The sequence below is a fragment of the Mustelus asterias genome, chromosome 16 (assembly GCF_964213995.1).
Source record: "Mustelus asterias chromosome 16, sMusAst1.hap1.1, whole genome shotgun sequence".
Classification (NCBI taxonomy): domain Eukaryota; kingdom Metazoa; phylum Chordata; class Chondrichthyes; order Carcharhiniformes; family Triakidae; genus Mustelus; species Mustelus asterias.
Window position 1 is genome coordinate 56,008,888 of NC_135816.1, and position 13,011 is coordinate 56,021,898.

Here is a 13,011-nt window from a genome sequence, read left to right on the forward strand (position 1 = left end):
GCAATATATGGTAAATGAGGATCATATATTTGGGTCTACCGTGAAGAGAATACTGCTTTAAATCGCAACAGTAAATTGCTAACCAGAGTTAGCAGCTGTATTAGAGCAAGCTGTGAAAATCATGAATTACATAAAATCACAGCCATTAAATTCATGTTTGTTCACTGTTTTGTGTACAGAGATGGGGGCCAAGTATCTAAAGTTTACTGTTGCACACCGAGGTGTGATGGTTATTGTAGGGGAATGTTCTTTCCCATGTTCATGAGCTCTGGAGAGAACTGACAGAGTTTTCGACAATGCATCAACTGCCTTATAAAGATTTGATAATTACTGGTGGACTAAGCTTGCACATCTTGCAGACGTTTTCAGCCATCTGCATGAGCTGAATACTAAAATACAGGGGAAGGATAAGACAATCCTGACCATCAAAGATATACTTTAAAGTTTTAGGTCAAAATTGGGCATTTTGCAAGAGACACTGGCAGTGGGTTCACCTGAGATGTTTCCACCAACATCATCAGCAGCAGGCGCAGCTGTCAAGGTGCACAATCTCGTATTCAAACATCTCCAAACGCTGCAAGAGGAGCAGCGCTTCAATAGCTTCAAATGTTATTTCCCCTCTACAAATGTGGAAGACTATGACTATGAAAAGAAGGCATATGCAGAACTAGAGATGGATCGCACAATTGAAACTGGTTTGGAGAGGTGATTTTACTTGCGTTTTGTTCTGATCCATTGAATTTCAATTGTTTATCGATTCAAGTATTTAATAAAAATACTTGTAAAAATATTATTACAAATATGAAATTCATAATGAGAAAAGGCAAAATTCAGATGCCTGAACAAAGTGGTGCATGTGGAACAGATTTAGGGCAATGAATAGTTAGAAATAGTGAGCAGATTTTGAAAAAGTGACTGTGCTTGCTGACAAAGATGATGTATTCTGTGGTGGATTTGAAACATTTGATCCTTATTTAGCTTGTTGAATGCATTGTTACAAACCTCTCTAGTAAAACCGTAACTATAGTAAATGTGACGTTTATGAGCAATTGATTCAGCTGAAAAAAAAGTGTGTGCCATGGAATTATTTGTCTCATTGTAAGTGTGCCGGCCGTGTTAGGAACCATTGCTCTAGGCTACAGGATGAACTCAGTAGCTTAACGTGAGACTTATGGTTGCCAGTAATTCAGTTAATAAGTTTTCATAAGTAGACTGGCCATAGTTACCCCAAGAATTTGCCATTATACCATCCCATCACATCACATGGTTTTGTTAACTGATTTCCTAAATTTAGGGTTTCTGCTTTCACCACTTTTCATGGCTTGTGTTTATATTAGGACAAATGAGATTTTTATTTAAAGGGAAGTTAATCTTTCAGAAATTTAAAAATTGCTGATTCGGATACTGAATCCAGAGCTGGTATGAGTAAGAGTTTGAAATGACTTCCGCAGACTTCATGACTGTCTAAAATTTTGGAATGGTATTTTGAGGTTATTGACTGTGTGCTTCACTCTTCTGTCAGGTGCAGATCTACACAACCTATCTCGTGAATATTCAGATATCGGGGGCGTTTATTCTTGCGTACTTCAGGCATAAAGAGTCTCCAAGCAAATCAAGATGGGATCTTGAGTTGTAATGCAAGTTTTACCCACATTTAAAACAAGATAGCATCCTGGTAAATTAGTAGGTGAAGCACACACTTGGAACAGCCACCCCAAGGATTGCTACGGTACTGATTGGTAATTAATTTGAAAGCTAATGCTCTCTAAAAGGCTGCAAGCCATTTCACTGCCTCGGATTGCAATTGAAACCTCTTGAAGCAGCCACCTGAATTAGTGAAAAAAGTCATTGCTTAGGATTTTGAGCACTGCTTAAAGCATGGCCATCTTTCACTGTTCATTTGCTGCTGGAGATCATCTGATTACACTTTGTTTGCTAAAGACATTTGAGACTTTCGAGAACATGGTCAAGATTTTACTAATGCTCCAGTAATTTTTCCAGAAATTATCTGAGGACTGAAAGAGAATGAGTGCTGTGCTACTGTAGTATTCCAGACCTTTATAGGAGTCACCATGAAAAAGGGAGTGCTTGATCATGTGAATCTTGCTAGGGGTCCTCCTGGCCTGGAGGAGATTAGGCCAGTCAGCGTAGCACCAGCAACTTTTTAAAAATACTTTTCCAATTCAATCAAATCAAATCCAATTCAGAGTCTCAACAAGTTGAGACATTTCCGACCCAGGCTGACAAGACAGGGCAAGCGACCAAACCACCCTGTCCTGGGCCCGATCTACATGAGCCAAGCTGATTGGAGAAGGGGGAGGTTCCTCCTCCAAGACTTGGGCTCATTTGCATCTTAGCCAAAAGGCCGAGATGCCGCTTTTAAAAATTGCTTCATATGAAACATATGAAGCTTCAATGTAACCTAATGGCCTCAACCAAGTGCAGCATCCTCTCCATACTACACTTGATCTTAGCCAAAAGGCCGAGAAGCGACTTGGAGGACAATCTACAGGAGACCCATCTACCCCAGGGTCTTCAGTGAAGTCTTCTCTGCCATTGCATGTGCAAGAGGTTGTACTTTGATTTGATTTATTATTGTCACATGTATTAGTATACAGTGAAAAGTATTGTTTCTTGCACACTATACAGACAAAGCATACCGCACATAGAGAAGGAAAGGAGAGGGTGCAGAATGTAGTGTTACAGTCATAGCTAGACCCTTTGTAGTTTCTTGCAGTCTTGGGCAGAGCCATACCAACTTGTGATACAACCAGAAAGAACACTTCCTATAGTGCATCTGTAAAAGTTGGTGAGAGACGTAGTGGACGTGCCAAATTTCCTTAGCCTCCTGAGGAAATAGATGTGTTGGTGGGCTTTCTTAATTATAGCATCTGTGTGAAGGGACCAGGATAGGTTGTTGATGATCTGGGCACTTAGAAACTTGAAACTCTCGACCATTTCCACCTCATCCCCATTGATGTAGACAGGAGCATGTCCTCCACTACGTTTCCTGAAGTCGATGACTATCTCCTCCATTTTGCTGACATTGAGGGAGAGATTATTGTCGTCGCACCAGTTCACCAGATTCTCTATCCCTTTCCTGTATTCCATCTCATCATCGTTTGAGATCTGACGCACTACAGTGGTATCATCAGCAAACTTGGAATTTGAGTTGGAGGGGAATTTGGGCACACAGTCATAGGTGTATAAGGAGTATAGTCAAGTGGCTAAAGAGACAGCCTTGTGGGGCACTGGCATTGAGGATGTTCGTGGAGGAGGTGTTGTTGCCTATCCTTACTGATTGCGGTTTGTGGGCTCGGATGTCTAGAATCCATTCGCAGAGGGAGGAGCCGAGCCCCAGACCACGGAGTTTGGAGCTGAGTTTTGTAGGAATAATGGTATTGAAGGCTGAGCTGTAATCAATAAATAGGAGTCTGACATAGGTGTCATTGGTATCCAGGTGTTCCAAGGGTTGAGTGTAGGGCCAGGGAGATATGTCTGCTGTGGACCTGTTGCGGCGATAGGTGAACGGTAGTGGATCCAAGCAATCTGGGAGGCCGGAATTAATTTGTGCCATCATTAACCTTTCGAAGCACTTCATAATGATAATGTCAGAGCCACCGGGCGATAGTTTTTAAGGCACGCTGCTTGGCTTTTCTTTGGTACAGGGATGATGGTTATCTTCTTGAAGCAAATAGAGACCTCAGATTGATGTAAAGAGAGGTTAAAGATGTCTGCGAATACTCCCCCCAGCTGGTCCGCGCAGGATCTGAGTGCTTGTCCGGTATCCAGTCCGGCCAGTCGCTTTCTGTGGGTTGACTTTACAAAGGAGGTCATCACATTTCTGTGGCCCTGCGGGTGAAAGACTCAAACTGCAGCATAACCAAGACCACAATGAATGATAGTTCACAGGATATGCTACATTCATCAGGCTTCTTGCACAAAATCACACTAAAATATGTTTGACAAAAAAAAAATCTATACCTATCCCTCCACTAGAGCCAGTGTTTTCAGCAGCTGAAGTGCTTTTGACAATGCTTGTTATTTTCTTAGCTTCTCAAGCTAAAATATAATAACAATTCCCATTTTCACTACAAGAAATATTATAAAACCAGCTGCACCAGGATGTCCTTCAGGAAGATTAACACGTGAAGCATCGCGACAGATGACTTTCACATTCTTTGGATCACTTAATTTCACCAGATTTAATTTTTTTTTTTAATTGCCATTAAACCATTCTTTACATTCAATGTAATACTTAATTCCATTCCATTATCATAAGACATTGGAGCATAAGTCCATTTGCTCCATCATTCAGTGAGATCATGACTGATGCGATAATCCTCAAGTCCACTTACATTAGAAATTAGAATCTGGGCTGGTCCGAGTGCCCAACCAGTTCCACTGTATTGCCCAATCATCATACTTTGCAATTGCTCTGTATTTTCTTTAGATATTACATCATTTTTCTGTGGTGACAGTTAATGATCAACTGAGATGGGAGTAACACTCCCCATTGTTGATTTAATGCTATTCCAGACTTCCTCCTCTTAATATCTAAACTAATGTATTTACTAGTCCCACAAGCTGGGCTCCAATTTAAAAATGTATTCCTTTATTAACAACAGTACAGCCCTGTAAGAAATTTTCATCAAGCTTCACGAAGATGCTGGAAGGTTTTCCTTTATGATACCAATAAAACATTGCAGGATCTGCTTTATGTTGCGCACAATCTATTTTCAGCAAAAAATATCTCACTGAAAAATACCACAGGCTGGAAGCATCATTTAGGCCATAGGTGCACTTGTTTAGTTTCAGTCATTTTCCTTCTGCATCTGCAGCCTCCTTCATTGGTTTCAGAAACACAGGAAAGTATCTCTGACAGCTGATCTGAGTCAGATTTTAGAATTATTTTAGATTTATTAATTCTATGACAAGAACCTTGACAGTTTGATTTCCATGTCTGATAAGTACTGGCGAGCCATTAGAATCTAGTACCCTACCAGGGCCTCTCCATTCCCGATGACCCTCTTTTATAATCTGCCAGTCTCCTGAATTAATTTCTGTCTGTCTTAGTGAGTTAGAGTTCTCTACAAGTTTTCTCTCAAGACCTCAGTCTTGAGGAAAGCCCTATCCACTACATGTAAAGCATTCAAATGTGCAGAAAAAAAATAGAACTAATTGTGATACCTTCTAGAAAGGAGGACCATCTCTCAGAACAGAAAACAATTTATAATCATAGGTATAAAGCTCAAAAAGAGGGCATTTGCTTCATCCTGTCTGTGCTGGCCAGAGAAACGAGCCATGAAGCCTATTCCCACTTTCCAGTATTTGGTCAGAGCCCTGAAGGTAATGACACTTGAGGTAACGCCGTGCATTTACCACCTAACCTGCACATCTTTGGACACTAAGGGCAATTTAGCACCAAACCTGCAAGTCTTTGGACTATGGGTTAAAACTTGGAGCATCCGGAGGAAATCCATGCTGGTACGGGGAAAACGTGCAAGTTCCACACAGTCACTCAAGGTTGGAATTGAACTCAGGTTCCCAGCACTGTGAGGCAGTGCTAACCACTGTGCCACCATGCCATCTCCCCTTAGCCTCCTCTTCCAGGAGAAGAATCCCGACCAATCCAATCTTTCCTCATAGCTGTAAAAGACGCCTCGTCCGGATATTGAACCCGCGACCCCTGTCATACTAATTCGATGAAAATTCCAAAGCAAGAATTATACCCCTAGATTATGAGAATTCGAGTTTGAGACCCATACAAAAGTGAAACCCTGTAGATGCTGGAAATATGTAACAAATTACTGTTTTTAAAAAAAACTTTTCATGGGAGTGTCACTTGCTAGGCAGCATTTGTTGCCCATCCCTAATTGTCCTTGAGAAGGTGCTGTTGGGTGGGGAGTTTCAGAATTTTGACCCAATGACAGTAGAGAAATGGTTTGGAGTAAAACTTGCAAATGGTGATCTATATAACTTGAAGACAATTTGCTTTTTTTTTTGCACTCTGATTATTATCTCCTGTTGCCATTATCAGTACTTATAAAATGGGATGTGGGATGTATGCTGTATGTAGATTATTGAAGTCTCAGATGGATATAGGATATGACAAACTATGACCTTAGTGCGGGTTTGAGATCCTGATTCTCAAAAGCTCTTTTCCTCAGTCAGCCAGAGGCTGAGCTGACACATTGGAGGCAATAAAGAATTTTGTCGCCTATTTCTGCATTTGTTGAGACATGGCTCCCAGGATATGAAAAGTGGTCTGCATTTTGCAGGATCTCGCAGTTAATCTTAATCGACAGGGGGAGGTGTTTTCATGTAGAGCTAGTTGGAAGAGGGCTTTAGTTTCCAGGTGCTCAGTGAAAGTTCAATTTTCTCCTGTTTCAGAGGAGGAGTCAACCATGACCTGGGGCTCAGTTTCTGATTGAATGAATGTGCATACAAACATCATCTGCCTACCGAAACACTGAAGCTGGTGTAGTTTTGGATTGAAGGCATTGTAGGTTTTGTCTGTTCTGTAGATTATCACCATGCTTGGAGTAGTTTTCGGGAGGTGAGGTGGACTATTCATAGAAATCATAGAACCGCTACAGTACAGAAAGAGGCCATTCGGCCCATCGAATCGACTATTGCAGCAAAGAAAATGGAGAAGAGGGCTAGTGTAATGACACAACCTTGTTAATCATTCTTGCATGTTATCATGGAGTAGATAGTGGATGGTGACAAATCTATGAGAACAGTCAAGTTTGAAGGGCATACCCATAATCCTTCATGGTTGACGAGTTGAAGGCTTTTGAGCAGTTGTGAAAGGCCATGTACAGCTATTGGTGCTGTTCTATGTATTTAATTTGAATTTGTCAAATGGCGAAGATCATGTCTGGTGTCTCTCTAGAGTGAAAATTCTATTTCTGGATGGAGCCCTTCGACCAGTGGGAAAAGACAATTAAGGAGCCTTACAATGATCTGTCCTGTGGCAAAACAGGAAGGCTCCTCTGTCTTTGCAGCAGTTGGGCAATATAGAGAAGGCACCTCAAAGTACTGGAACAGTACCATCAGTGATGCCTTCACAAGATCTTCCATATTCGGTGGCAAGGTGGTCCAACAACAGTGTCCTCTTCCCAAGCCAACATGCCTAGCATCAGGGCACTTATCACTCAGACTTCCTCTGCTGAAAATTGTATGTTCATATGTTCAACACCAGACTCCCAGAGCAACTATTCCATCCGGAACTAATTCCTGGCAGGAGGTCAGCAGGAATGCTTCAGCGATGTCTCGCATATCAAAGTTGAGGCATTGGAGGGAACACACAAGCTTCCAGACAACTCATCAGCCTGACCTTTCAAGCACCACCTGCTCCTTGTGGTAGAGTCTGCAGATTTATCAGATGGAAGCAAGTCACTCTTGATCCTGAGGGACTGTCTAAGAAGTTATTTTACATTAAATTCAACTCTCTTTAGTGACCTTGTGCTGTGCTTACCAAATCTAAAGCAAGTAATGCTTTTATATGTGGCAATTCCCACAACTAGTGAATCGAGATAACGTTTTACCTAATCCATTCTACATGCTGTTGAAATACAATCACTAAACAGTTAAAAGGAGACCTGAACTAAAGCTTCTTGTGACCAGCATAATTTGTTTGATTCATCATTATCTTCATCCTCTTCCTCAGAACTCTCATTTTGAAGATTCTGCCCCTCCTATTTGTCAGTTCATTGTATAATGAAACTTTTGATTCTCAGCTGAAGCACCTATTAACTGTTCCTTGAGCATTCCTGGGATTCATTATTGTTGCTGTTATAATTTTGACCTCTGCTGTAAAAGCCAGATCTGCTAAAGGTGCTTTCATCCTCATTCTGTTTGTCATTAAATCTTCCATTTATTGATATCTGCACCTCAGCACAATCTAACATTGCTACTGATTCTGCGATCCCTAAATTGAATTTTGTCAATTTAACAATCTGTTAAACATGACGCACAGTAATCTTAGCAGTTACATTTGTATGCAATTCACTTCCCTGCTGATCCTATTGACTATGACAGCAGTTCTGCTCTCAGCCCATCCCTCTATGTATCCATATCCAGAATGTCCGTTCACTTGTGTGCAAGGCCCCACCATCCATGAGCTTATTGTGAATGCTTGTATTAAAGTCATGGCCTTAATGGCAGCCTGATTGAGGTGTGATGAGATGTTTTCCTTTAATGAAGTCTCCCTGCCTGGCTGCACATTCTAATGCTCACCCATTGTGGCATGGCGCTTATCATAAGATCACACTTTGGCTTGACCCCTTGCTCTTCTGGCACTTCTCCCTTTGAACATCTCTCTTTGTTCCACCTTTTCAAAAATTTTTTTAAAAATTCAGAGGTCAAACCCAAGACTGACCTTGCAAAGTCCTCCACTGACTTCTGTACAATGGAACAAATGTACAGCCTTGCCCTCTCCCCACCCTCCAGGCCAGGTGGCACCTGCAGTGTCCTACCCAGTGTGCTGCCGCCCAATAGTGCCTGGCACATCCCAATGTGAGGCCCAGCCTTGACTGGCCTGTCTCCTACCACATCTGTTGCAGGACATCGCTTCTCCACCAGGATCTCTAGTGCTATGCATGAAAGCCTGTTCACTCTTTCTATTGGTCCTAAATCTAACCTGACACTTTACATTGTCTATCAGCATACTCAACGTCTTCAGTAGAAGTGGCTACATATACCACTACAGGAAAATTGCTTCTCTTTGATGCTTGATTTTTAAATCTGCAGTTGGTACATTGAAATCATGGTAAAGATCAATGCCCTCTTAAAATTGCAGGTTAATGTTTTATTAGTATAGCATTGTATCTTATCACAGCTTTCAAATGTTGTGACGTGCTTGGAATATCCTCATGAAGCATTGTCATTGTTGCATAGACAAAAGCTATCTGTTGATATACAAAAAGTCTTGCCCAGGGGTGCACTTGCTGACCAAAAATCTTTCTTCCTGAATAGCAATTAGATATAATGCTTTTTATGTCTGTATTAAGGAAAAACTTTATGTATACATTTAAGACTGGAATACTTTTCAGGAGATATTCAAGTCCTCTCAACTAAAATATATTCCAGAGAGGCAGAATGTTGGAAAGAGAGGAGGGGGGGTGGGGGAGACTTCCATGGCTAAGCAAGGAAATTAAGGAGAACATAAAAGATAACATTGAAGGCATACTGTATTGCAAAGGCTAGTGTCACACTGGAAGATTGGGAAGCTTTTCAAGGCCAACAAAGGGTCACTAAAAAAGTAATGAGAGCAAAAATAAATTATGAAAGAAAAGTAGCACAAAATATAAAGTGAATGTTGGTCCCTTGGAAGATGAGCCTGGGGAATTAATGGTGGAAAAATGGCTGAGACACTAAATCAATATTTTGTCTCAGTTTTCATGGATGAGGACACCATCCCAATAGAAATTGCAGAGGTTAATTCTAATTAATTATCATCATCACTAAAGAAAAAGGACTGAGCAAACTATTGGAATTGAAGGCAGGCAAGTTCTCAGGGCCCTGGTGGCCTACATCCTAGGGTCTTAATGGAAGTGGCAGTGGAGATAATTGTAATATTGGTTACAATATTCCAAAATTCCCTGAATGTGGGAATGTTCCAGTAGATTGGAAACGTGCTAATATAATGACCCTTATTTTAAAGAAAAGGAGACAAAATGGTAGTAAACTATAGACCATTCGGTTTAACATCTGTCATTAGGAAATTGTTAGAATCCAAGGAAGTAATAACAGGACATTTAGAAAGTCAAAATGCGATCCATCAGAGTCAGCATGGTTTTATGAAGGGTGAATCATATTTGACTAACCTGCTTGAGTTCTTTGAAGGTGTAACAAGCAATGTGGATATTGGGGATCCTGTAAATGTTGCATATCTGGACTTCCAGAAGGCATTTGATAAGATGCCACACAAAGGGTTAACACACAAGGTTAGTTTACGTGGGATATGGGGTAATCTATTTTCTTGCGTAGAGGATTGGCTAACCAACACGTAGCAGAGTCAGGATAAATGGGTCTTTTTTGGGTTGGCAAGATGTAACTAGCGGGGTGCCACAGGGTTCAATCCTCAGGGAAAGTAGGTAGGTAACCAAATTGCAGCTGACATTAAAATAGATGAGATAGTAAGTTGCAATAATGAAATAAGAAATTTACAAATGGATATGGGTAAATTAAGTGAATAGGGCAAAATTTGGTAGATGGAGTTCAACGTGGCTAAGTGTGAGGTTACAAAAAGGATGATGCTGGAAAACCTCAGCGAATCTGGCAGCATCTGTTGAGCAAGAATAGAGCCATTCGAGACTGGATGACCTTTCATCAGAGTTAAGTGTGAGGTTATCCATTTTGGTAAGAAAAATACAAAGGCAATTTATTATCTAAATGGAGAGAAATTTTGGTGTGCTTCAGTGCAGAGCGATCTGGGTGTCTTCATGCATGAATTGCAAAAAGCTACAGGTACATCAGGTAATAAGGAAGGCAAATGGAATCTTGGCATTTGTAGTGAAGTGTTGCTGCTACTGTACAAAGCATTAGTGAGCCTGCACTAAGAATATTGCGTACGGTTTTGATCCCCTCACTTGAGGAAGGATGTAGTTGCATTGGAGGTGGTTCAGAGGAGATTCACTAGATTGATTTCAGAAATGAGGGGTTCGTCTTAAGAGATTGAGCAGTTTAGGCCTCGACTCCTTGGACTTTAGAAGAATGAGAGGAAATCTAATTGAGATGTACAAGATAATAAGGTGGATTTACAAAGTAGACTTGGAGCTGATGTTTCCTCTTGTAGAGCAATCTAGAACAAGAGGTCATAGCTTTAGGATAACAGGTGGCAGATATAAAACAGAAATGAGGAAAAATTACTCCTTCCCAAGGGTCGTGAGTCTGTGGAATTCACTACCTCAGTGTTGTGGATGCTGGGACTTCAAGTAACTTTAAGGAAGAGGTGAACAGTTTTTTAAATTAGTAACGGTTTGAAGGCTTATGGTGAATGGGTAGAGAAGTGGAGTTGAGGCCGAGATGAGATCAGCCACGATTGTATTAAATGGCGGAGCAGACTAAAGGGGCTAAATTGCCTACTCCTCCCAGTACTTATGATTCTTGTATAAAAGTGTTTCCTATAACAATGTAGTTGTAGACCTTCTGCCAGTAGATGGCACTGTGGTGCTTCCTGTTCCCATTGCTGAACCTGCGTAAACCTCAAAACCTTCCTAACTGGCAAAACTTTGCAATTTGCCTTAAAACTTCTCCACTTTATAATTGTGTGCAGTCATTGATGTAAATTGTGATGATTTTTATGCTTTGTTGCCGGCTAGCTCATGGCTCTCTGGCCCTAGCTTACTAATAATCATGAACCTATTCTTGATTTTCTTGGCTGTTTGCCACACAAATGTTTTTGACTTTTTAGTCTATATAAATGACTTGGATATAGGGACAAGAAGGTACGATAGCCAGATTTGCAGATGACACTAAAATAGGTGGAATAGTAAGCTGCAATGAGGAAATAAGAAATTTACAAATGGATATAGGTTTTTGGAGTCAGACTGAGAGAGGACGTCCCTTTTCTTCTTGCTCTGCCACTTTTTGTTCAGCTCATATCTAACCCTTGTTGTCCCTTGTGATGCCTTGCCCTTATGTTGTGGCTTGTTGTCTTGTCCTTGGAGTTTTTCCATTTTTATTCATGTTAGACCACACCTTTTTCCTTCCAGTTTCTTCTTTATGGGCTACTAACCAGTCCTCTGGTGCACAAAGAGTATTCCACTATCTACACATGTCTCAGGTACCCGATTAAAATTTATGTTAGTTCAGTACCCTGCTTTTATTCTGTTTGCGTTTGTTCTGCTAAAATTTCGTCCCATTGTCTTTGCAGAAACTCTCTAAAGGCCGGACAGTTGGGTAGTTTGACAGTTGGGGCGGCACGGTTGGGCAGTTGTTAACACTGCTGCTTCATAGTGCCACGGACCTGGGTTCAATTCCCAGCTTGGGTCACGGTCCGTGTGGAGTTTGTATGTTCTCCCTATGTCTGCGTGGGTTTCCTCTGGGTGCTCCGGTTTCCTCCCACAGTCCAAAAGACGTGTTGGTTAGGTGAATTGGCCATGCTAAATTCTCTCTGTGTACTCGAACAGGCACGGAGTGTGGCGACTAGGATTTTCACAGCAACTTCATTGAAGTGTTAATGTAAGCATACTTGTGACTAATAAATAAACTTTACTTTTTTTACTTTTAAAAACTGGAAGAGACCTTGTTTTGACAGAATCTTCCAATCCTAAAATCTCTTATCACCTTGAGGGACAAGGGCAGCAGGTGCACAGAGAACACCACAACATACAATTTCCACTCTCAAGTCTCACAGTATCCTAATGTGTCAATCAATCGCTATTCTTTCACCTTAACTGTGTCAAAGTCCTGGAACTCCATTTCTAAACTGCCTGTAGGAGTACCTTCACTTATAGGCTGCCGCGATTCAAGAAGGCAGCGCACCACCACATTTTCAAAGGCTATTCAATGTGGGCAATCACTGCTGGAATATCCAGTGATGCCCACACTCATGAACACTTGGAAAAGAAATGCCTCTCAGGATGTCCCAGATCACTTCACAGCCAGGGCAGCACGGTGGCACAGTGGTTAGCACTGCTGCCTCACAGCGCCAGGGACCCGGGTTTGATTCCCGGCTTGGGTCAATGTCTGTGTGGACATTCTCTCCATGTCTGTGTGGGTTTCCTCCCACAGTCCAAAGATGTGCAGGTTAGGTGAATTGACCATGTTAAATTCTTCCTCTGTGTACCCGAACAGGCGCCGAAATGTGGCGACTAGGGGATTTTCACAGTAACTTCATTGCAGTGTGAATGTAAGCCTACTTGTGACTAATAAATAAATAAAAATTATCTTTTATTTGAAGTGTACTTGCTTTGGTTACCTGGATATAAAGTCTCATAGACAAATTCAACAGATCGTTCGACTGTCAGTATTTTGGTAGTGATTTTAACAAAACAATGT

At 41.3% G+C, this 13,011-nt stretch overlaps 1 protein-coding gene across 7 annotated transcripts in view; it reads left to right on the forward strand.

Annotated features, from left to right (window-relative positions):
- Window positions 1-13,011, forward strand: part of crebrf (creb3 regulatory factor) — a 70,888-nt gene that overhangs the window by 5,979 nt on the left and 51,898 nt on the right. Inside the window, exon 2 of one of the 7 annotated variants that reach the window (XM_078231151.1) lies at window positions 11,724-11,794. The exons of the other annotated variants lie outside the window; for them this stretch is intronic. The gene's annotated coding sequence lies outside the window, so the exon portion shown is untranslated. The remainder of the gene's footprint in view (window positions 1-11,723; window positions 11,795-13,011) is intronic. 7 annotated transcript variants of the gene reach the window in all.